The sequence below is a fragment of the Podarcis filfolensis genome, assembly GCF_964270895.1.
Source record: "Podarcis filfolensis genome assembly, chromosome: 5".
NCBI lineage: Eukaryota > Metazoa > Chordata > Lepidosauria > Squamata > Lacertidae > Podarcis > Podarcis filfolensis.
Genome location: NC_139608.1, coordinates 85,533,770 through 85,560,401, shown reverse-complemented (window position 1 = coordinate 85,560,401; position 26,632 = coordinate 85,533,770). Strand labels below are relative to the sequence as shown.

Genomic DNA, 26,632 nt, shown 5'->3' with positions numbered 1-26,632 from the left:
TTGTTTGTTTGTTTTTAAGTTACATCAAACACAATGTAATCTTCCTTAATAATGTACACCAATAGCACCTGATCCAATAAAACATATAACCTCAATGCTTTCAATGCTGGCAGCTAACAGTGAAGCTGTTTACAGTGAACAGAACTAGCAAAGTTATCTTCTTTATCTTGATAGAAAAAGAGACAGTATTCAAACATATCTGAAGTCAAGCCTCCCCCCCACAACCTGCCCCTAAGCAAAAAATAAGTTTGGTTTGCTACAAATCTAAATGCTAGGGAAAGAAAGGATATTATTGTTTCACAATGCCTAACTTCCAAAGCCAGGAAATCTGATATTTAAGTTAAATAAAACAATAAAATTCAACAGGGATCGAACTTGCAACCTTATCAACACCATGCTCTAAGTCTAACCAACTGAGCTATCCAGCTGATGAGCAGGTGGAGTTGGAAAGTGAATATATCTGTAGGGCCACAGGGTTTCACATCCTGATCTAGACCCACTTCAGTCTTGCTTCCAGCAAGCTCTGAGAAATAAAACCACCCCACTGGGTGACACATATCAGGAAAGAGACAACAACTGTGCATATCATGCTTGGTATGATTGTATTGTTCTGGACGGTTTTGTCGGGGTGGGAATGGAAGGCTTAACATTTTGATAATTTGGCTGAATAGTTCCAGAAGGTAAAACGGAGACACAGGTGCTTTGGACCATGACATTTACGTGGTGAGGTTCTGCAAGTTTCCCGTGCTATTCAGAAACTCCCATGCCATTCAATATTACATGAAACTGCTTGGAGAGGATGTGACCGCCTGATCTAGCTAATGAGGAAGGAAGTGTTAGGCCTTTTACAAGCGGAGTTGGGAAGTATTTCTTAGAAACTTGACTCATGGTACTCAGAAATGAGGAGGTTGGCTATCAGGATTCGGCTTTATCAATGGAGTGAAACTCCTTCTCCATATCAATTCATTTTGGCACCAGATTAAAAGTACTGTGTTTTCCTAGTCTTTTAATTGTTTCCACATTGGTCTATGGTTGACTATTAAGGAATTTGGTGATCTTTTATCTAACTGTTTTTAATCACTGTTTCGCATGTTTATTGCAAACCACATTGAAAACATTTTATTGGCAGGCAGGGTAGAAAAAAAGTTTTAAACCAATTAGCTAAATTATTAACTTCTGCAGTCACTACCTATGTTTCCAAACACTATCTCTACAGCTACAATGACAAGTTTTGTTTTCTAAACATCAAATAATCTAGTACTGCACCCAGTACTAGACTGATGCAGTCCTGGAAGTGCAAAATTTCACCAAGTCAAAGTCAAACTGCCCTGAAGGAAGAAGTAAGGATTATTTAGATTTAGCTGCATTAAGATTTCTTCTTAAAACTGGTTCTCTTTTAACCTCTCTATCTTAAGTCAAATAATCTCCACAGATATTTAATTATATTTCATGTAATCCTGAAAATACTGTGTAAGTAGGGTCCAAATTCAATTTAAGATATGGTTAGGATTGTGATGTTAATTGACAAAAAGTTCAATGGCGTGGAGGACAATCTCTCTCTCCACCCCACATACTCAGTGCAGCTACACTGAGTATAGAAGGAGTTGTGGCATTTATTACTGTCAATTCAGCATTTCTTTTCTTTCAAGACCACTTGGAAGTATAGACTGTCAGTGGTTCTTTGATCACAGCCCCATTGCCCTGTTAAACTTAAAAGTATTGATATTTATCTTGGACCATTGTTGGAAAAATCATAGAAATACATTATTGTTGCAGCTGTCTGGACTGCAGAACTGAATGCATGTGATTATTACAGGACCGAACATATCATCCTGCAAAAATGGAAAGCCACAAGCTCTCCTGATGTAGATCAATGGGTGAAAGACCTCTTAAATCTTGCAGCTCAAATACTTTATATAAAAAGAGGGATGTAAGATAAATTTCAAGGTATTTGGCAGAATTTCTTAGAATTTCCCCTTTACACTCCTACCTTCTGTGCCAGCAACATATTTATTTTTTCTTCATTGAAAAGGGGAGAATTAGAAAAAGAGAGATGAGATAAACAATTGGAAGAATAACCAAACCAGTATATGTATAAATGATAGTGGTAAACTGTTTAATACGCAGGGGTATATTCCTAACCCCTCTTACCTGGGAGTAATCCCATTGAATTCAGTAGAATTTATTTATGAGTATACATTGTTAGGACACAGAACTGAACAGCATGGGGAAATGAAGCTCAATCTTATATGTCCTGTATAACCAAATACAGTACATCACTGGGAAGAAGGGAGCAAGATGGTCTGTTATTGCAATAAAATAAAATAAAAATGTTTTAAATATTTCCATAAACAATATTTTAGAAGTTTAACCAAAGGAAACCTTAAACACCATAGATCTGTCACAGCAATAGGTGCAATAACATTTCCCCTCCCTGTAATACTTAAGGCTTGTGCCTAGCAAGGGTTTTAATCCTACAGCTCTCAGCCAAGAGCAAGCAGCCGAAACATGAAGCACTGACAGTACAAGATGGAAAGGATGCTGATTGACTGTCAAACCAGGCAGTACAAGCATGGGGATGGGGGAGAGGCAATTGATTCCATCTGTCCACCTCATTCCCTGGCAGCTTTACCAGACTGAGCATTGCTGACCTGCAGAACAACTGTTGGGGAAATCCCTAGAAATTAGCAAGGGTATGCTGTGACACTTACTTTTTATTTACATTACGAGATGACTTAGGGTGTACGTGTGCACTTCCTTTAATCACCAAAAATTCCCAACAATGCTTTCGCAGCTCTGCAGTCTCACTATTGCCTGTGCTTCCTGGAATGTGTTTCGAAACAGAAGGACCTGTGAGCAGCTGGTGATGCTACCTGTGCAGAGCCTGGGAATGGCAAAATATTTTTGCATTGCTTTCAAGTGCTCCAGCTGCAGAACTGCACAAGGATTATGGTTTTTTAAAAAATTAATTAAAGGAAGCATGGACACAAGCATAGAAACATTCATGAACACATTCTCAGTTATCTTGTAATTTAAATAAAAGGTAAGTGTCCTAGTACATGTCAGTATATGTCAGTGCGGGACCTTTGCATTGCCGCCCCGCCCCCGGCGTTTCCAACAGTACACCTGCTAATTTCTCCTAATTTTCACCATCTTGCCCCAGTTTTTGAGGGCAATTTCTTCCCCAACCTCTGTGAGCGGCTGAAAAAAAAACTCTTGGCCAAAATATTAGCACAGCCCTAGTTTCAGCATTATCCTTTAATTTTGCTATTTGTTCTGGGATCTATAGCTCATAAAATTATTAATAGAGGGCATTTTCATAACAAACAGCACTGAGATTTGTTCAGTTCAAACAGATCATGAGAAGCTACCACTTATTCATGATGAACAGCACGGCGTGAAACAATACTGCCCAGATGTAATTATGCCTCTTTAAAGATATTATAAAAACACAAGTATAAGATCACACACTTTCCCACACACTCCCTGAAAAACATGAGCCAAAGGCCTTTTCAACTATCGGAACTTTCTGGGATTCCCAAGTAGTATGGCCTGTACATATTTAATCGCAAATGCTGGACTGAACAGAAACCACAAAGAACTATCATTAATAACAACAGAGCATAGGAAATCTTTTTATGCTGTACTTCAGTGCAGCTGCTCCAATACAAATATGACACTTTTACTCAATTTACACTGGGAAACTAAGTGGAAGAAATTAATTGCAAAGTCACTTCCACCAACAGGCAGAGAATGCACCTGCACAGGAGTTTACTACTCTGAACAGTTTGAATTTACTAGCATACCTGGCATTTTGCTATGAAAAATTCATATAACACTAAAGCCCAGAATAGGCATGGACATTGAAACTATTAACCTACAGTTGAGGAGCACCAACTCAAACTGCATGACCCACAAATCCAAGTTCCGCGGCATCATTTAGCTCCAAGGGTTCAGTGCACTGAGGCGGAATGTATGCAATGGCTTTGCAAGATAGCACACTGGAAAAGATGCGAGCAGAGGTGACGGCAAAATCCTACCACCACACAGACAGAACTACAATTTGGTCCATGAGCTAATATGCTGCCACAGGCATCTCTTCTTGAAAACCCATGGTATCTTTTGAAATATAAATGCCGCATCAACCCTCAAATATGCAGGAACACCCTACTTTCTCACATATGCAGTACTTCATTCCTCGTGTATATGTGTGTGCACACGTACGTACACACACACACACACTAGCACAAGCACCTTGTCCCCTTTTCAAGACCCATGGACAGACTCCCCATCTTTGGGGTACGGGGCCAGAGATTCAGAGGAAGTATCAAAGTAAGAGAGGGATTTGCCCCTGGAATAAGTCAAACTTTACTGTCCAGAAAGCTGTAGCACAGGAGCGGACTGTTTTATCACCATCACTCCAGCCTGAGAAAGTTACACTGACATCCTCAAATTCTGAGGACTCCAGAAAACTACAGTCACTTCTGTGCCATCAGTCAGTGGTTACTCCTTCCTCCTGGGCTGTGTCCAGAAAGTGGTGTTGGGGCATGAGTGTTAAGACCCCTGGCGTTCACTTGTGGGGTGCCTCAGGGCTTCATCCACTCCCCCATGCTTTTTCACATCTATATAAAATGGCTGGGGGTTTGGGCTGAGTGTCCACTAGTATGCAGATAATAGCCATCTCTAACCTCTCACTGGCGGGACGCGGGTGGCGCTGTGGGTTAAACCACAGAGCCTAGGAGTTGCCGATCAGTTCGAATCCCTGCAACGGGGTGAAGCTCCCGTTGCTTGGTCCCTGCTCCTGCCAACCTAGCAGTTCGAAAGCATGTCAAAGTGCAAGTAGATAAATAGGTACCGCTCTGGCGGGAAGGTAAACCATGTTTCCGTGCACTGCTCTGGTTCGCCAGAAGTGGCTTAGACCTGGAAGCTGTACACCAGCTCCCTCGGCCAATAAAGTGAGATGAGCGCCGCAACCCCAGAGTCGGCCACAACTGGACTTAATGGTCAGGGGTCCCTTTACCTTTAACCTCTCACTTAAATCAGAACCAGTGAAGGCGGTGAATGTTCTGTGTGAGTGGCTAGAGGTGGCTGGGAGAGATGGCAGTCCACGGATTGAGGCTGAATCCCAACAAGACAGAAGTACTGTTTCTGGGGAACAGGGGACGGGCATGTGTGGGAGACTTGCTGGTCCTGAATGGGGTAACTGTGCCCCTAAAGAACCAGCTGTGCAGCCTTGGGGTCAATTTGGATCCACAGCTGTCCATAAAGGCGCAGGTCAACTCTGTGTCCTGGGCGACTGTTTAGCGACTCCTTCTGGTATGCTAGGTGAGACCCTGCCTGTCTGCCCACTGTCTTGCCAGAGTGGTACATGCTCTGGTTATCTCCTGCTTAGACTACTGTATTGCCCCCTACAGGGAGGTACTTTTGAAGGTGACTCAGAAACTACAATTAATCCAGAATGCGGCTGCTAGACCAGTGTCTAGGAATGGTCGCCAGGGCCATATAACACTGGTCCTAAAATATGTACATTGGCTCCCAGTACGTTTCTAAGCACAATTCCAAGTGTTGGTGGTGACCTTTAATGCCGTAAACGGCTTTGGCTCTGCATGCTTGAAGGAGTGTCTCCACCCCCCATTGTTCAGCCCAGAAACTGAGGTCCAGGTACTTCCCTCATGATGAAAACTCAGGTTACAGAGAACCAGGCAGAGGGCCTTCTTGGTAGTGATGCCCACGGTATGGAACACCCTCCCGGCGGATGTCAAAGAGATAAATAATTATACGACCTTCTGTAGACATCTTAAAGCAGCCCTTTATCAGAAAGCTTTTAATGTGTGATGTTCTGTTGTGTTTTTGTATATTCTGTCGGAAACTGCCCAGAGAGGCTGGAGCAACTTAGTCAGAAGGGCAGAGTAGAAACAACAACAACAATTACTACTACTACCGAAGCAGACTAAAACCCTTTAACTGCTGGCTCAGTCTGGGCTTGCTTGTTGCTGAAGAAACATTTGACTCTCCAGCCTGAGTGGCAAATGGAGCTATCCACAGTGCTACTTGCTTTGCTTGCTTTGCCTTAGCAGAATTTGATCTCTGCTTTGCTAGACTTTGTCTTATTGAACGGATGGGAAATCTCAGGCCCAGGGACCAAATGCAGCTCTTGGTGCCTCTCTATCTGGTTCTTAGAATTCTCTCCAGGCACATCCTTTCACCATCCCTGTTGTGTACTCTCCTTGAGTACTTTGCCTGGCTAGAGCATGTCGTTGATAATGCTTATTGCTTGCCTGGATGGAGAAGAGTGTGGGTAAGTACAGTAAGCCTACTATACAAATGTAACATTAATATTCACTGTTCTGTTCATTTTTGCTTATGGCTCTACCCACCACTAGCATGTGGTCTCCAGGTTGAAAAAGTTCCCTACCCCAACCTCCTTGGAACCTGGCTTCTGCTTTGCTGGTCTTTGCTTTAGTAGAAGCTGAACCTTGCCTTGCTAGACCAGAACCTGGATATCCTTGACTTTGCCTTGGTTTCCTTACTGGAACACAAATTTGTGCCTAACATCAACCCACAAACACACCTTGAGCTATAACCTCATCTGGCTGAGACCACTACCTGGAACAGAACAGCCCTTTACCTTCAGCATGAAACAAAGTGGGAGAGCAGCATTTGCAAGTCTGTAAAATCCCACAGCAGGGTCCCCACCTCCACAGCTCTAAGTGGCACAAGTGGTACACCTAGGGATCTACAAGAGGTGGATTCCTAGCTCTCGACTAAACTTGCAGCTCTAACAGTTACCATGTAATTATTAAAGCTTTTAAGAACACAGCTAATGAACTCCCTTTCTAATGAACAGTGTACATTTTCAGAACACGTTTTATGTTGGGCTAAAGCAAGTCCATTTGCCTCTAGTAGTTCTGAATCCATGGCTCCCCTCCATTCATGAATCCAACTTCCAAATGTACATCTTCAACCTATAATAAATACACACCTAATCAGTAAGGGATAGTTAGCTCCGTAGAAATGGGCCTACCCAAAGATCAGGTACTTTCTTCTCCTGTGACCCTATGAAGCTGATAGAATAATCTCAGGCAGTAAGACAGCCACAACAGGGCATGTGTGCACCCTAGAACCTACTGAAAGCCATGTGCTGATAAGCATCCAAGGGGACCATGGGAGAAAAAAACTGAGGCAGCACCAACTCATAAGTGCAGCATTCTTGTCAGGGACTGGAGCATTCACATCAGAACACTGAGAGTCAGGTTCCTGTTCCCTTAACATGCTGTGCTAGCAGGAGAGTTCATCAGAATAGGAGCTTGCAGGCCTATCAAGTCATCAGAGGGAAACCTCAAGCAGAATTCTTCTGGCAAAGGAGTCATGTGAACAGGATGAACCAATGACCTTCCTTGTATATAAACTCTGGGCCTCTTCACACTGAAACTCAGCTCACCTAGGGGTGCCATTCCACACTGCCTGTTTCTATCTATATGCCAGTACCCCACTGCCTATAGCAACTTTCTCCACCAAACCATAATTCTACTTTCAACTTCACAAGACACAACAGCAGGTACATTTTACTTACGTTCACTGCTTCATACCTGGTAGATACTATAAACACTAAAGACGCAAGTAGTGTACACAAAGAACCTTTTCTGAAATAGCCAGTAAGTTCTGCTAGTCTTTCAATCCAATTGCAGATTCTCTTCCCTTAAAGTACTGCTTTCATCAAAAGTAAACATTTCACTTCCTCCTGAAATTTACACGTGTCAGAGCAAACAACAATCCACTACAGCCATATGCTGTAACTGCAGTCTTTCTAGGTTCTGTGCTAGCTTAATTTAGGTCTACTATTACAGTTCAAAACCTACCATACCTATCCACTAGCACTAACTGCTTCTCTTTGTGTATGTGGGTGCCTAAGGAGTCTGCAGAGGCCTGGTTATTTCTGAATCAGAAGAAAGAGAATACTGAGAAGAATGGCTAACAAGTCACCATGAAGCCACTATTTAGAGACCCTCTGTTCACCTAGATAATGTGGTGCAATGCCAGAACTATTTCAGCACAGTCCAACAATCACATCACAGACCACAAAGCAGGCTGACAGCTGATATCAAAGACAAGAAAGCAGCTAACTTGTGTTGTTCTTGTCCATCTTGCATGTGTTAATTACATTTGCAAGCCAAAAATTAAAAGCCAGGGTACAAGCAAGCAGTGCCTGGGGACCAAGGACATTTCTCATCAATACAGGACTACATTTTACCACAAGTGAGTGCTACAGCACTGCCTCTTCGTATGAAGAAGGCAGTATGAAAAGGCAGATAAAATTACTCAATAAGCCACACAGCATGCTTTTTTCCCTAGGAAGAAAGCATATGACACTTACTGTCATTAGGAAGAAACCTAAGAAATGTTACCTCTAAACATGGGGCACTAGTAATTTTTTAAAAAACGCCTTTTCAAACCAGTGTCTTTCCACAGTCCTCAATTAAGAAGCATGCTCTTTGTATCACCTTCACACAGCAATTAATTCCTGAAGACTGCGGATGACTTCAGCAATATTTTTAATACTTACAAACTGCCTGTGCTCTATCCATTTCTTACTCCTCCCAGCTGGAGATCTGCAATTAGGAAATCATTCCCTCCTCTGCATCCGTCTCTCTCAAGCAGGTCTACTTAGAAAGATGACATCATCTCTACAGACATGCACCTGATTCTCAGGAAACTGCCCCTCCTCCAACAAGCAGGTCATTTTTTTTTTAAAGTGACAGCCAGAGACCGCCCTTGCCAGTGTGTTCTCGGCACTGCAGAACATACTCCCGTAATCATTCAATTTCTGCATTTTTCCTGCTCTGCTCTTCTCAGCCTGGATGTAAATTGCTCCTTTGGGGGGGAAAACCCACAGCAAAGAAATGTCATTTTTAGCTGAAATGCAGGTGACAATTCACAATTCCTCTATAACAAGCAATAAACCAAAGACAATGCAGTTTAGTCCCATAATTCTGCCCCAAATGCGTAAAGGTAGACGAGAGAAATCTCTCTTTCATATTAGAGACTAAGATTTCAAAAACATTTTAGCTCTGAATATTTTACCTCCATTTCCTCCTCTAGTCACTACAAAAATGTCCCTTTTCCTAATCCTACTATCTCTACTGCAATATATAATATAAATATGATCTATGGTCACAATTCAGCAAACAAATAATACAAACACACCCAGGATTTTTTCTTCCTGTCTGCTGTGAATTGGCTGACTAGCACACAGTTTTTTGCTTTCCACAGGCAACAAAGGATGAATAAGTGTAAGCTTGCCAGGCCAGATTTTAACACCATTCCAACCCCTCCTCTTTCTTCTTTAAATTGTGTGTACACAACTGACCTGGATAGAGAAGAGGTGGAGGAACACAGTGGTGGCAATTGGCCTGCAAGGGGAGACATAGATGCAGAGTAGTGTGGTACAGTAGCAGCAACATATCCACATTACACTTCATGTTGGGCTAGCTTTTCCTAGTATAGGAGGCTCAAGGCCGTGTTGTGGTCAAACCAGCAACCTTAGCCCTGCCCACCTGCTTAGGTGAATAGAACACGAGAAAGAAAGAGTGTTGGATTGTGTGTGTGCATGAGTTTATGAGTAAGAAGAATCTGTTTGCTCACTTCCTAAAGCAGTCTTCTCTAAGCTGGGCTGGATCTAGACATGTCGAAGAAGCAATTCAGTTAAACACATACAGGGATATCCGGTATGGAAAGACAGGACTCCACAGTGCCATCTAGTGTAACAGTGTTGTAGCACCTATACAACACGTATAAAACAATTTTTCTTTACCAATCTAGCCAAGTCCCTAGTGCCCTCCAGATATTGTTCCATTTTAGCTCCCATCTGCCACAGCCAGCAGTGGTTAGGGATGATATATTCTTTATTAGATTTATACACTACCCTTCATCAAAAGGTCTCAGGGCAACTCATAAGATAAAAACACGAGATAAAAGCACAAATAAATAGCTGAAACAGAAACAACAATACAATAACCCCCCCTCCTACAAATACATTGAAAAAGCTGTAGAATATTAATCAGCCAAAGGTCTGGTTGAAGAGGAGTATTTCTGCCTGGTGCCTAAAGATATATAAGGCACCAGATGAACCTTCCTGGGGAGAAAATCCCACAAACGGGGAGCCACTGCAGCAAAGGCCCATTCTCATGTTGCCACCCTCTGGACCTCACATAGATGCGGCACACAAAGAAGGGCCTCAGATTAGGAACACAGAGTCTAGGTTGGTATATATGCAGAGAGGCCATTCTTGAGGTATTGCAGTGACGTACTCCAACATCTGGAAATCATCATGTTAAGGAAGTCTGTTTTAGGATAATCTACTATAAACGAGTTTTGAATTACCTCCACCAATACACTCATTGGTCTAAGGCTGGGTTCATGTAACTGAGTTAGGAATTTTTAATCCCTGTTTTAAAGAAGGAATGTGAAAAAAGTGACTATGTTGTATAAAGACATTCCATTAACATGCTTGGTACATCCCTAATTTTGACCCCATGGCTAAAGATGCTCTGTATTCTGTAACTTTTGAAATTATGTTCTCACCATAAATGCCTAAGAGTGTTGTTCTTGCACAACACATGCTTATTCAGCATATGCTCTGATTATCTATATTTCCTGTACAATCAGTGTCTCTATATCTGCCTTTGGGGAAAGTCTGGATAAAATAATTTTAGTGGGAGTTGCCAGAGCTGCTGTCAGTTTTCCATATTTAGCTCCCTTCCCAGGCTCACAAGAAGTGGGGTGGTGGATGCATCTTGTCTCTTAATATATATGCATGTAAACATGTGCGCAGAAACACTAAAGCACCATGCAGTGCACAGACAGCAACTGCATATGTTGGTGAAGCTCCTTTCGATTTTTAATAACCCAAGAGAAAACTCATTTTTTTCAAGTATAATTTTAGCCAAAAAACCAAACAGACTCTTATCAGAATTTAAACCAGTGCAGGACAAGCTATTGCAGACAAAAGAGGGGTAATATTAAATATATTAAACCACCATATTTAACAGTATGGGAGGTGTTACATGCATGTGTCAAATCTTTATCTGTGAAATGTTGCAGCGTATGGATTAGTAATAAAGAACACAAGCTACTTTCATTCAAAGATGCTAGCTACCATACACAGTTGTTTAATACTCCTAAAAAAGTAAAGGTAAAGGACCGCTGACAGTTAAATATAGTTGCAGACGACTTTGGGGTTGCAGTGCTCATCTGGCTTTACAGGAAGAGGGAGCCGGCATTCGCCCGCAGTTTTTCCAGGTCATGTGGCCAGCATGACTGAGCCACTTCTGGCGCAACGGAACACCAAAATCAGAGCAGCATACAGTGGTGCCCCGCAAGATGAATGCCTCGCAAAACGAAAAACGCGCAAGACGAAAGGGTTTTTCGGTTTTTGCGTCGCTTCGCAAGACGATTTTCCCTATGGGCTTGCTTCGCAAGACGAAACGTCTTGCGAGTTCTTGCGAGTTTGTTTCCTTTTTCTTTAAGCCGCTAAGCCGTTAATAGCCGCTAAGCCGCTAAGCCGTTAATAGCCGCTAAGCCGCTAATAGCCGCTAAGCCGCTAATAACCAAGAGACTCGCGGAACGGATTAATTTCGTCTTGCAAGGCACCACTGTACGGAAACGCCGTTTACCTTCCTGTCAGAGCAGTACCTATTTATCTACTTGCACTTTTTGACGTGCTTTCGAACTGCTAGGTTGGCAAAAGCTGGGACCGAGCAATGGGAGCTCACCCCGCCATGGGGATTCAAACCGCCGACCTTCTGATCGGCAAGTCCAAGAGGCTCAGTGGTTTAGACCACAGTGCCACCCGCATCCCTGCTTAATACTCCTAAATGCTCACTAATAATATCCACCAGAACTTTTGCTTAATAAAGCACAGTATTTATTGGGCTGGTTTGCCACACTATGGCTTAGCAACTATGGCTGCGCAGATGTGCAGGCACCCAGAGTAAGATTTGAATATATATGGGATTGGACACATGTTTCTACCCTTCCCCCACCCCCACCCCCCAAAAAACACACAAAATGGAGGAGGCAAAATGGAGGGGGGAAATGGAGTATTCTTCTGATCCAGAGTTAGTTAACTTGTGGCCCTCCAGATGTGGGGACAGGAGAGAGGGGCTGGGGTGGCAAAGCTTAAGTTCTTTTATTTAGTGTATGCTTGGGGTTTTTCTGTCATCATCACTTGGGGAAGTTCTCTTTCTATTCACTTGTTATGTTTCCTTGGTGGTGAGAGGGGTTGGAGTGGCCTAGGGTGTGGCTGATCGTCTTTGGCTGGCTGCAGTGGGATTTGTTTGTGCATGGGTGAGAGGGGTTGTCGGGTTAAGTTAGCCATATTGAATCGGATGCTGTCGGTGGGTTATGAGCTCTTTCTAGTGCGAGTGGGCATTGTTATCTTGGAAGATGTTCAGTAGGGCCAGTTCTGGGGTGACTTCTAGTACCTGTTTAGTTATTTTGCTTATTTCTGGTATGACTGCACGCACTCCTTTTCTGACTGGGTCCTCAAATTACTTGGTTTGGTGGGATCTGCTGGTTCAGACACAGCATATGTCTGAGAAGGCCCCACGAGGGATCATGGGGAGGAGGTGTGAGGAAAAAACTGTTGTGACATTGATTTCTTGGGCAACTTGGAAGGGCTGTGGTGGGATCCGGAAACGGCAACCTGGAGCCCCACTGACCACTTAACTGCTCTCTTCTCCATCAGCTTGGGAGCTTTTTCTGAGATGCTTGCAGGGTATGATAGCATCCTTTGCTGTTTGAGCATCTTTATCAAGATGCTAACAGATCTGCCTGCCTTTGATCAGTTGTGCTTCAAGGGAAGCTCACCAGTCCTCTGATTCTTTAATATTTTCCAGCCCAGACAGATGTTAACGAAAGGATCTCACCATAGTCATCTCCAGTGTGGTGTAGTGGTTAAGAGTGGTAGTCACGTAATCTGGGGAACCGGGTTCGCGTCTCCGCTCCTCCACATGCAGCTGCTGGGTGACCTTGGGCTAGTCACACTTCTTTGAAGTCTCTCAGCCCCACTCACCTCACAGAGTGTTTGTTGTGGGGGAGGAAGGGAAAGGAGAATGTTAGCCGCTTTGAGACTCCTGAAGGGGAGTGAAAGGCGGGATATCAAATCCAAACTCTTTCTTCTTTCTTTCTTTCCTTGCAGGAGCAAGGAACCACAGGAGAATCAGATTAACCACAAATAGCATCTTGGATGGGATCGCTTTCAAAGAGGCCTAGACAATTGCATGGAGGAGAGGCGTATCAAAGGCAACTAGCTGTGATGGCTATGCTCAGCCTCCCCTGTTGGAGGAAGCAATGCTTCTGAAAAGCACCTGCTGGAAGCCACAGACTCCCCAAATGTGTTTCATAAGGACCCCTTCCTTCCCTCTGCCCCAATACCTGAGGGTCATCACGTCTCTTCAGGGATTTGGTCAGAACAAAGTATATGTTGGGGAAAGGCTCCCTCTCTGCAAAGAAAATGGAGGAATCAGCAGGCGCCTGGCTCCCAGCCATGCTAGCACCAGTCTGGCACATGAGGGTGGGGGACACGGGAAGGAAGCATTCCTATAGTATAGGGCATTCAATTGGCATTTCCACCTACCTGAACTCTGAGCCTTTCCCTCCTTGTTCTGGACTGCCTCTCTCCTAAGGAAGATGCAAGCTCTTGCCGGAAGCCACTGGTGGGAAGAATGTGCCTATGATTCCCAAATGTTTCAGAAGCATCTTTTTGTTCCTTTAGCTGCTTGATATAATCATAGCATGGCAGAGGTGGAAGGGATCCCAAGGGTCATCTAGTCAAACCCCCGGCAATGCAAGGATCCTGCCCACAGCCAGCCCTGGCTGGGCTCCAAACTCCAGCCTTCTGGTTACCATTGCAATTCTGCATGGTGTGGAGAAAGGGGAGAGAGAAATGTGTTGCTTACACTCTCATAACACTGATATGAGATCCACACCATGCAGCCTTTTCAATAACTAAAGTATAAAGGGCTGTCACATGGAGGGTGGAGCAAGCTTGCTTTCTCCTGCTCCAGAGGCCCTTAGGGCCTGAAGCAGTGACTCTCCTTCCTTGGAGGTTTTTAAGCAGTGCTTGGATGGCCATCAGCCATGGATCACCTAGTTGAGATTCCTTCATTGCATCCAATGCGCCTTTAAAGCACATGACTTCCCCCAAAATGATTCGTGCCATTGTTGCATCCCTCTCACGGACCTACAATCCCCAAAACCCCTAACAAACTACAATTCCCAGGATCATTTGGGGGAAGACATCTGGTTTTTAGAACAGGGATGGAGAACCTGCAGTTTGCTCACCACCCATTTCCTAGGAATCAGGAATGGGAAGCTCAAGTGCTTCGAACAGTATGGTTATAGGGAGCAGCGTGTATAAAATATTGACTGTGATAAGGTTATTAAGGTAATTCTATCAGAATTATTATGGGAATGTTAAGGAGGGAGGGGGAAAGAGAGATTGTGGGATTCTGGTGGTGAGTGACGATTGGATGAGGATTTGAAAGGGAGTTTGAATACGAGGCAGCTGAGAGTCAGTTAAGAGCGGTGGGTTCTGGAGGGGGTGGTTGGGCAACTATTCTGTTTAGGATCAGTAGTCCAGTCATCATTTTTGTAATAAAGCAGCATATAAGATAAAGTGAATTTCAGGCCATAAGCTCAGGTACACACGTCATCCTACAATCATTTAGTGAATCATCCATACAATCTATGGTACCTATGATCTGGACCAAACATTGATATTTTTTGCTCTTTTCCAGTTTATGTTCTGGTTCTAATGATGTAATGGGGTTGGGGCTCTTTAAATACTGGGGGCTGCTGCACACTCCTTTTCTTTTTTAAAATAAAACAATAATTTCCCCTCGTTTTAAAAAACACATGCATTGTCTCTTTCTTCAGGTTCTTCAGTTAAATTTGTTGTGAGACACTGGTGTTATATGCCATATAGGGTTGGGAAGAAAAGAGGGCAGGACAGAAACCCCATTATCCCTACCAATGGCTCCTCATGTTAGTTATCCTTGCTCTACTACTGCATTTAGTTGACAAAGCAAACTGAAATCCAAACCATGCTTGTTCTTCTGTGCCTGAAGGCCTCGTCTTCCTCATTAAAAGTTTTAGAATATGCTAAGGAAATCTGTGGGAAGATCTGCTGTCCAAGTTAAAGCAAACTTTTACAGACAATATCCCAACAGGTTTTGCATAAAAAAGTGGCAAGCATACTATACACACACACCAGCAAGGAATTGTCAGGAGAAGGAAAGAAAAAGGGAGTTTTGGTTCTCGTAGTATTTATTGTCCAAACTATGGGGTCATTATAAATTGATTTTTTTAAAATTGTGGTATCCCTCCTTTCCTTCCCCTCTGCAATGTATCCACCCTTAGAGGCTGGCTCCATTTCAGTAGCCAAGAGTGATCTTAGTAGCCTTTTGTCCTAGGAACAATTGTTGCTGAGCAGAGAGATGAACTGGTCTCAGGCAGAAAGAGGCCCTTTTTCTTTTTAAATCACAATTCCACCCCTCCCCACCAGATTACTTTTGGCAGTGGAGGTAAAGCCTCGCTCTTTTCACCAAAATGACAGAACAAACATTGTCCTTTAAAACATTCACTGGGGGCCTTGTTAAGCTGAGGGAATGCACATGGCTTCCCTTACTCAGATAGCAAAGGTTACCCATGTGCTCTGCTGCTGATATACTCTACGGCAGCAGGAAGGAAGCAGGTATCTTCAACCTGCATGTTAAATACTCCAAACACAACACAGCAAATAACAGGCTAATTCCTTTTACATCTAAAATGTTACAAGTTTTACTTCTTTTGTATCTCTTAAAACAGTAGCCAATCATAAGACTTGACTCTACAAATATGCTCTACTGAGAAGTGACAAGAGTTCTCTGTCACATAATGACACACACAAAATTAGAAGGTGGTTGTATTTTCATGATTGTCATCAAAATGCATCTCTTAAAAAGCAAGTCCCGGTGATTTCACTTCAGTTTTTGCCACTGAAGAATACACACAGGATTTTTTGCAAAGAGATACAACATAAGTTTCGGATGAAAAAGTTATTAGATGATGGAAGTGAGCTTTCTCCAGATGAAAAAAAAACATCTGCCCTGGGTAGTTGGTAGTTCTCCTATACACTATCTGCTTTATTGTTCAACTCTCACACACACATTCCTACATAAAATCATTTAAAAGGAGGCAATGGAAACTTGTGGTTAGAGGGCTAGACCAAGTTCAAATTCCCACTCAGCTGGGACATTCATTGGGTTTTCACAACCTGCAGACGTTTGGGGGGAATTTGGATTTTCAGGTGGGGAGGCCATTCCAACCTTCTGTTTGTTTGTTTTCTGCAAGGGTAGGAAGCCTCTTCGATCCACGTACAGTGGTACCTCGGGTTACATACGCTTCAGGTTACAGACTCCGCTAACCCAGAAATAGTGCTTCAGGTTAAGAACTTTGCTTCAGAATGAGAACAGAAATTGTGCTCCAGCGGTGCAGCAGCAGGAGGCCCCATTAGCTAAAGTGGTGCTTCAGGTTAAGAACAGTTTCAGGTTAAGTACGGACCTCCAGAACGAATTAAGTACTTAACCCGAGGTACCACTGTATTTTCCTAATTTGTATCTCCTCCCACTTAGGCCTCCAGGATGTACACAATGGACATTTACATAATATAAGGAGCAATACACTTAGACATGGCCAACTTTTTCTCAAACACTCAAAACGTACAAGTTTAATATTATGCCATTTTCTCTTGAGAGCAATAATAAAGCAAGTTAAAAACAAACATAAAAAAAGAAAATTTGATTAGTTCCATTCTCTCAAATACACTTGAGGTCCTTGTCACAGTTTTCCAATAGTCTCCCCCCCCCCACCCATATCAAAATGAATTTAGTAAGTCAGAGCATTGCAGATGTTAGATTAGGAGAACTGAGCTAATTTGTTATTGGAGCAAGTTATCTATATGCTGACAGATATGGAGACATTAAATTCTGAACTGACTGGATGCTTTGGGCTGAGATCACTAAACCAGTTAAGCAAAACTATTTTGCCATAACTTTGATTCTGAACACAGACTTTAATCTTAATCCTTAAGAATTCATCTATCAATTGACTTTCTTTACCAGCATAATGTTCTGTTCTGAAATTTTGTTTTGACTACACAAGTCAGATGTTGAAATAAACAGCTAATTGATAGTACACAAGTTCTCAGCGCTTGCTTTACTAATATGAATGGAACAATATTGCCATTATTTTGCACATTGAGCTATTGAACTTGATTCAGCACAGCCGCAGCAAATCTTTAAAGTTGCATAGCAAGACTCAGTTAAATAGCTGCCGATTTCTTGGCAGCCAAATCCATCAAGCTTTGCTAAACCCAATCTTACACTAAGCAAAGGAGTCCCTCCACCCTTCCAGCATAATTTCTTGACTGACACCTAGAAATAAATTTCCCAATAATATTCAAAGACTTTAGCTCTTTGGGAGGGAAAAAGACAGTCAAGACTATTCAACAAAAGATCTCCCAGCAGGTGCTGACCTGCTGCTTCAAGATAAGGAACATGTAAGAACTTGTGAGCAGACAGCACTGAGGTAATACTGATCTAGGTACCCACCTCCCCAAAGCACCCACACGCAAGAATCTTGTGTAATCAGACCTTCACAAGCATTTCCATGATAAGGAAAATTCTACAACCTACCTCTCCGCAATAGCTTCAAGTTTGACATCCCAAAACCAGACACACACAATTGTAAGGCTGCTTCTATTTGAATGTCATCAGATTTATTTTTATAGGGACCATTAGGTCCAGTCGTGACCGACTCTGGGGTTGCGGCACTCATCTCGCTTTACTGGCCGAGGGAGCCAGTGTACAGCTTCCGGGTCATATGGCCAGCATGACTAAGCCGCTTCTGGCGAACCAGAGCAGTGCACAGAAACGCCGTTTACCTTCCCGCCGGAGTGGTACCTATTTATCTACTTGCACTTTGACGTGCTTTCGAACTGCTAGGTTGGCAGGAGCTGGGACCGAGCAACGGGAGCTCACCCCCGTCGCGGGGATTCGAACCTCCGACCTTCTGATCGGCAAGTCCTAGGCTCTGTGGTTTAACCCACAGCGCCACCCACGTCCCTTATTTTTATAAGCTCTCTCTAAACATGGATGGGGAAATAATATCAAGGCAATGAGGTAAAAACACAAATAATGGTTTTGGTACAAGGGAAACCATGTATCTGGGATACTTTCAGCCCTCACCACCAGTACCAAATACTGGTACTGTGGCTAGTGCCTCTGCAAAGGGTGGAAATTAATTTGTGAGAGAATTGTAGCATTGTTGGGGGCTCCCCCCCCCTTTGGCAATTTTACAAAATCTAATATTTATTCTAAAATACATCGAAAGAGGACAAAATAAATAATTGCTGTTCCTCTTTATTACTATGCCCTGTAAGCATATGCTAAATTAGCAATTCTACTTTTTTTTTTTTAGCTTGGCCCTGGAGAGAAATCTTTATTTTGACAGCTAAATATGAAACCGCAGGACACATCATTCAGAACAATGAGTTTCCTTTCAGAGCTGACTTCCCAACCACAATCAGCACTAAACACTTCAATACATTTCAATCAATTCCATCAACATCCCACTTGGTAGAAAAAACAATGGAAAAACAAAGGGCCTTGGCTCTAGTCAGCTGACAACAACAGAAACATGGAGCCTTTCCTAGCGCTGCAAAATAGATGAGTTTGTAGCACATCACCACAGCCACCACTGCTTGGAAAATACCTCTCTTGAGTTGAAACACATCAATAAACAGAAAGGCTCAACTGGGAGGCATGCAGAGAAAACTGGGAAAGAGAAACCTGGCTAAACAAAAGAAGAAGTTGCAATTCCAAAGAGTACAAGCACTAATCTAACCAATAGTGCCTATTAAATTTTACAAATTTCAGTCAAACGTTGTCTTAGAATTGCTTGAAAAGATTCTCCAACTTCAGTGTTAGAAACTGAGATATGAAAGATAGGAGCTAAATGGCACCTTAAACCTAGGTAATGGGCGCAACAGTGGAATGTCTAGGTGTGCTTTTTAATAATGATAATAATAATACAAAGCTGAAAATGAATAAACTGCAGCTAAAATACTATGTTCAATTTTCACATGGTCTATTCCTTCCCCTGCCCACCCCCCTAATATTCTTAAGAGGGTCTCTTCTCCAGTCTTCAGAGAGTAGCTAGAAGAGGGGAGGCAGAAAAAGGTTCTCTTTTCTTTCCATTCTGCAGTTTAATCTGAAATCTTAGGCGTAATATTGCACCGAGAGCTCAGAAATTGCTCGCACTAATGAAATTCCCTGTCGCAAAATGCACCTAGAACAATAGGAGTTTGGAACACTGTCCAACCCGTACTGTTGACATGCATATACCTAATAGACTTTTCTCCATGGAAAAAAAAGTCTCTGGATTTAACTAAACAGTGAAATTGAAAATTCTTACAGCAAAGACACAATGGAACGAAACAGATATTTGAATATCATAAGAATAATGAGGACAAACATATGATTTAACTTAATAATAAATGATCTGTGTAAATGCTAAGCTGAAAGGAAGTCCAGTTTGCAGATCGCCCCAGATTACTTATATTAGGATGGTGAAAACACAAATTGTGAACAGCTCCAAAAAGGACAATCTGCGTAACAAATAGGCAAATGAGATCCATCTTTAGTAAATGTAAAGTGTTACACACTGGAGCAAACAGTTCAGTATAAATTTGAGCAATCAATCAATCAATCAATCAATCAGTTGCTAGCTTGCTGTAATGATAAAAAGGCAGGTTATTGTGTTTAGATCCCACTTTTCCTCCAAGGATCTCAAGGTGGTGTACATATTTCTTTCCTCTTCATATTATCCTCACAACACCCCTGTGGTAGGTTAGGCTGACAGACCATGACTGGCACAAGGCCCCCAGTGATCTTCATGGCTGAGTGAGGATTTGAGCCCTGGTCTCTCAAGTCCTAGTCAAGCACCCAAACCACTAAATCATACTTGCTCCCACTTGCTAATATAGAAAAGAAAAACAATCCATATTATAATACATTTATACAAATGAAGGGGTAACAATCAGTTTCAATGACAGATAGAATGGTGCCAAGCAAATAGGTATGAAATTGGCCACAACAAAAGTCTGTCCATCCCAGAAACTATTTAAAAATAAACAAAACAGGTATAATTGAGGGGTTAGTAAGTATGCATTTGTGTGAACTGCTTTGCTTGAAGTACCTTTTAAAATCAATGTGGGAAGGATGTTATCCAACAGTTTTCTTCCCTTTTTTAAAAAACAAAAACAAAAAAGCTCCAGTTAGGTTCCATTAAACATCATCAATGAACACTAAATAAAACAACAATCAATAAGATCTCATGAGATCAAGAAATTAATGAATGTGTGATAATGTTCTTTTATTTATGCTTACGGCAACTTTTTTTACATATAATTATCAATAGCTTGACACAAGCCAGTCGCAAAAGCTGTGAATTCAATCTTGGGCTGGAATACTGTTTAGGGGGTTCGCTTGAGGGTTGATGCTGGTATTGATATTAATCATTTGTATCCTTCTTTTATTTCTTATGATTTATGTGGAAATTGTTCCATTTCGTTATGTACTTTTTGATGTTTTATTTATTATTTAAGGCTCCTTTTGGTTCTGTTTGTAATTATGCAATTGTCTTCATGTTATAAGCTGCCTTGAGCATGGTTAGAACTATGGAAAGGTGGAATACAAATAAAATGATGTGTGTATTTTTCAGTTAATGACAGTATTAAGCTCCAAGCTAATCGTTTTAAGATAATACTGGACTTGGCCATATGGTTGTGTTTATATGGTGATCCACAAGGATTTGTCATGGAAATCTTCACTAAATAAGAAACTGTTTCTATATTTAACCAACCGTTTACTCACATCCAGAGCAGGCAGTCTTAATGTGTTGTTAAATGGACATGGTAGAGTCTGAAGCAGAGATCAAGTAAGATTTGGGATAAAGAGGCATCTGGGTGGCTCAAGGGATTGGTAACAGGATACACTACTTTTCAACGGCAAGGCACTGGTTTAACTTAAGATAGCTCATAGTTCAAGAAAAAAAGATTGTTCAACAGCTGTGAGAAATTAATTGGTAGTCTCAACAGAAGCTACGGAGACTATCAAGATTTTCATTGCTAATAGTGTCATCATAGCCATTACTTTTGCTCGGAAAACTGGGCACTTTCAAGTTTGACAGAACTCTCTTTTCCCCCCAGACAAAATGTAATCAAAGATCCAATGGATTGTGTGAGGTATGCTATCATTCTCATGTAGTACAAAAATGTAATGGGAACAGAGGAGGGAATGGGCATTTGTTTTCATAATTATTACATTTATTTCCCATATTTCTTTCGTGGAAATTAAAAGCAGCACACAGAACATTTGAGGCTACCGTCCACATGATGAAACCTATCAATGTTAGTTTTAGCAAAATTAATGCACCATATGCCTTGAAACTATTTCCTTATATATACTTTGCTCACCCAGGTCACAACCAAGATGAGATAGCCCCACATACATGATCAACCAACAGCAGTTCATTATTTAGTTATTTGACAACAAATTTAGGATTCAAGGACCTCCACTACCAACAAAGTTTATACAAGATTAAAACAACAATAAGCCATAATAATCTACAAAGTCAGGGAGAAGCAACAGAGAGATTGCTACACAGAAATCTACGCTTAAAACTACATCTAAATCGACCAGTCAAGCAGTATCAACTCATCACGCAAGCCTTGCTAAATAATCAGGTTTTCACTGCTCACCTAGAGACCAGTTGGACCTCTCTCAGCGTTGCAGTGCCACAACTGAAAAGATGTACACCACTTCACTTCTAGAGTAAGGACAATAGGTGTTCAGAAACTAACTTGAGGACATGGCGAATGCAGAGGGAGAAGTTTTGGTTGTCTTCACCAACTACATGCAGGTCCAAGTAACACCATAGCTTCTTAACAAGGTACTGACAGAGGGAGGAGTTTCCTAGTTTTCCTAGATAAAAACCTCAATCTTAGCTGTGGTAGCATCTCAGCAATCACACCAAGCATGGTTATCAGCACATGCACTTAGGACATCACAAAAGGAAGCACAGCACAACAATATTGACTCAGATTCCTGGCTTTCTATGAAGCATTGCTTGACAGCCCAAAGAGCCTAATGGATAACACTGTACCAACAGCTAAAAGGAGAACCTGAAGTATGTACCTGAACAACTCTACACTTTTCACTCTCATTTGAGTGTGCTGATCTTGTTTCTGAGTGAGCATTAGAATTCTCGATTTCAACTGTATTAACTGGTCTGACCTTTGCCTTACTTGAACTTTGATGGAAGTAATGAAGGGAGGGTTACTACACCGGCTTCATGAATCGGCTTATTGAATTACTGTTTCTGTCAAACTGTTTTCCATCTAAACTAAATAATTCAGGCCCCAATAAGTGGCATACTCCTTGCTTAAACTAACTGTACGTACTATCTATCTATCTATCTATCTATCGGTTTAAAAGCAAATCAATTTGTTCATTTTATCCCTTTCATCTGCGCAAGCTTCCCTGATGAATAACCGAAATGGCTCCTGATACAAGAAAGAATGTTATTTAGACTAAACATTAAGAAGAACTTCCTTATTGTACAAGCCGTTTGACATAGGAGCCAACTCCTAGGGGCTAAGATCCCTTCGCCCCCCTAAAATATTTGAGGGGGGCCCCAAAGTTGATGGTCATTGCCCTTCAAACGGTGTGCATGCACCACATCATGTGATCGATTATGAGAGTGGGGCTTACCTGCCCCTCCTTGAACATTTTATTCAAGTTGGCATCCTTGTTGTTTGATCAGCAAGGAAATGTGCTGTAGTGTATTGGAATATGGTGGACTTTCCTTTGTTAGACATTTTTAAGCAAAAGCTGGATGGCCACCTTTCAAGGATGCTGCAGGAGCACATTTACTACATAGTCAGGGTAGCAGATAGACCACATGACTTCTGAGGTCCCTTCCCACTCTGATCCTACAATTAGCTACAGTGTATGTTTGCCTAATTCAGTTTTGACTTTGCTACAAGGGTTTATGCTAGGGACCATATTACAGTGTTTCAGAAACAAGGCGAGAAATCTTATTTGCATGAGCATTTAATTTTAAGGGATAATCAGAAGATTCTGGAGACAAACTGTTATTACCTATCTCCAGTGCTATTTTTCTATAAAAAGTGGTGCCGGAACTCACCATGAACGTCTCCCTCGTTCTCTTAGAACAGCAACAGCATCCACCTGAGAAGTGCAGGAACTGAGTTTCCCCGAGCTCCTGCTATAAAAAAAGCCCTGCCTACCTGATCTTTTGAGGATACATAAAGTAAAAAAATTAAAATCTAAAAATTAAATTATGCATACATTTTCTGTACTAACAATACTGAAAGCAATCACTTTATTATACCCATGATGCCCATAGCAATTCTCTTTTCACTGATTTACTGATCCAACAAAAGGAGTGTAGTACCTGCAAAATTTTAAGAGCTTTGTTTTGGTTTATTTTTAGGACTCTAATCCTTGGTTACAGAACAGCAGCCATAATCATTCTTCAGAACAGGAGACTAAAACCTTTAACAATGGAACCATGTAGCTGTATTCTAAAAGAGAAAGTGCCCTCCCTTTTGTGCGTTTGCAGGGAATTATGCTGTAAAGGGGAAATAATGTTTAGTTTCTATTACAGTTACATAAGTGATCCAACAGTATTCATTTATCAGTATGATATTACAGTACTTAAGAGTATTTTTCCTGTTACTGAATAGTTTGAATATTGATGACATTTTCAAAACTTCCCTGCATAGATGGGCATTAGACACATGTTCTACCCTAATACAACAACATACTCCATATGATTAGGCCAATTAAAACCAGCATCCAGATTTTATGTTCATGCAATTCTGCTACAGTGAAGAATACATTATCTACTAGCAAAACAGACTGTCTTGGGCAGGCAGAATATGTAGCCCTGTTAAAGAACTCATTATCAGCCCAGCAAGAATACAGTACTACAGAGCTATCATCACTGCATCTCCTGAATAACATTTTTAGTTGCAAACTTCCAAAATAGTATTCAGACTTCAGTTTTAGTAATTAATACTGCTGCACTGAAATAACTAAGAAACAAGTTTTAAAGTAGCTATTCAAAATTATAGTCCTGCAGAAAGCATCCTTAGCTGCTGTTAACAACACAGAAGCAACACAGTTTCCTCCCCTAACAAGCAGTCTTCTTATTCCCTCATTAATCACATCCTGGATTTCAAGTATGTAAGAACATGTTGATTTTCCTCCTTTTAAACGGATACAACAGTCTTTCAAAAAAGAATAAGCCTGCCTGCTCAACCATACCTAGTTATTTGTGATCCACTGTCAGTCATGCAGCACAATCCTATGTATATTTATTTATTCAGAAAAAAGTCCCACCGTGTTAACGGATTTGAGTCCCTAGTACCCATGAAGACTGAAAGAAAAACAACAACTCTTGTCCATTTAAAAAGCTCTTTACATCCCTGGTGTATAACCTCTGATTACACAAATTAGGCCAATTTTGTGCCAATACAAATGGATGTAGCTTTTTATGTCAGGTGCATGCTTACACATAGTAAATGGCAAAGTTAGGTTCCAAGACAGCAGTTGGTTGTTCAGTGGAGAACAGTAATTAATAATTCACCCACATGATTTTTCCTGTATACCAGTAAAACTGTACAGGGTTGGATGATCTGGCAGTGCTGTCATTAGCACACTGTTCCTACTTGTGTGTGCCCACTGGTTAACTTCCAAGAAGGATGGGGAAGCAACAATCTTTCTCAAGATTGCCCCTGCTTAGCTTTATGACTTCCTGTCCTGTTGGTTGCATGCATGCATGGATTTCACACCTGCAAACAACAGCACAGGAAACAACTAGTAAACGGGCTGATAAGAAAGGGTTCTAACATGCTCCATCTCACAGCAAGCTGATGGGGAATCTGTCACGAAGGAGGAGGCTTCATTGTAAGGAAGAGCAAAACCCTCCCATCTTCTCCAGCCCCATGGCAGTGGTCTGACTTGCAAGAAGAGTGGAGCCCACTTTGTGATACAGCAGGAGTTGGAGCTGTTCTGCTGTCCTTCCTCAGAAAACAGTGTCTTGGGAAAGATTGCTGAGGAAAAGCAACTCGCTTTCCTGCAGCCAAACTCAAAAGAGGAACCTGATTCAGCAACTCCAGCTGGTATTAGGAAACATTCCAGGGAAAAAAGCTGGTGTGAAAGCAACATAACTTGTAATGCAACAGGGTGCCACAACACCTCTTCCTTTGTTGAACCTGTGGGAGGGAGCAGACATAATCTCAGGCAGAGCTGAATCCGCCTACATCAGAGCTCCTTTCATTCTAGGACCGTACTGTACTGAAGAATGACGTTTTACTGTCTAACAGTTTATTCAGCAGCTTTATGAAAATGTTTTGACACTGGTAAATCAAAACTCTTCACACGCGAGTCATTTAACTTCCTTCTAAATTCTGTATCTTGATCTTATTTGTCACTTGTCTCTTACATGCCATTTTATGTGTGCCCCAGATTTCTCTTTCCTTTTAACTCTGTTACAAAGATACTCTTCCACATGTGCCCACAGGCATTCTGGGGAAACCAAGGTAGAAGTTGCTGTGAAGTTTCTCTTCCCATCATCACAGTCTGCCCCATCACAGTCCTGGCAACCCTATGGGAGACAGACAGTGGTGGCTCACAGCAGCAGTGGATGATGGTGCTCGGCCGAGCACTAAGAGAAGCGAAGCACTTGGCAAAACTCCTGCAGCAACCACCACCATCTTCATTTTCCAGGGAGCAGAGGACTCTTTGCCAAACCTCTCTCAAGCCCGGCAGAAGTCCTGTCCTTATTGAATATTAAAAGAAATGATTGTGCTGCTATCCTAGCAAGAAATTTTTTAAAAAAGAGGATAGGTTTCTGTAGATAGTTGGAACAGATGAGACTAAAGTGCTCACCCTCTGCATCAGTACATTAACTAAGCAATCAGTACATTAACTAAGAATAAAATACAGCTCAGGGGGAAATTTTCTCTTTGGCTAAATAATACAAAAGTTGTCTAATGTACCATTTCCCCTGTTTAAATTCATGAAATTTGAAGCTGCACTCAATGGAAGATGGCTGTTGTTTTTATACATAGAAGGAATCTAACTTTCTGAAGTTTTCATGGGGACCTCTCCTGACCAAAAAGACTTTTTATACAAGGTGTATAATGTTTGATGGAAACTGGCAAAATAGAATCTACTCCTAAATTACAATGGTAAAGAGATCTAAACATTCAAACTATGCTTCAGTCCATGGACAGGCTTTATGAACCGGGCCCATGCAGAGCTTGACTGAGGCAAGAGTCCCTGGTCGGCTGGGAGGCCCAGGGTGTTCTTGGCATGACAGCATAAGTCCAGTAGGCCCTTGGTGAGGACCCCTGGCCAGCTTAGCCCACCATGGCCCAAGACAACTGTACCCAGCTGCCCCCTGCTCTTCATGGGCAGGTAATGAACCACATCAAATT

At 41.9% G+C, this 26,632-nt stretch overlaps 1 protein-coding gene across 10 annotated transcripts in view; it reads right to left on the bottom strand.

Moving 5' to 3' along the window:
- USP54 (ubiquitin specific peptidase 54) overlaps positions 1–26,632 on the bottom strand; it is a 99,928-nt gene that overhangs the window by 70,162 nt on the left and 3,134 nt on the right. For 2 of the 10 annotated variants that reach the window (XM_083615495.1, XM_083615500.1), the window contains exon 2: positions 13,637–13,915. The exons of 3 other annotated variants lie outside the window; for them this stretch is intronic. The gene's annotated coding sequence lies outside the window, so the exon portion shown is untranslated. Of the gene's footprint in view, positions 1–2,711; positions 2,885–3,374; positions 3,429–8,563; positions 8,626–13,636; positions 14,003–22,298; positions 22,346–26,632 lie in introns of those variants that run through there. 5 more of the 10 variants (XM_083615496.1, XM_083615499.1, XM_083615498.1 and 2 more) reach the window with 5 other exon arrangements.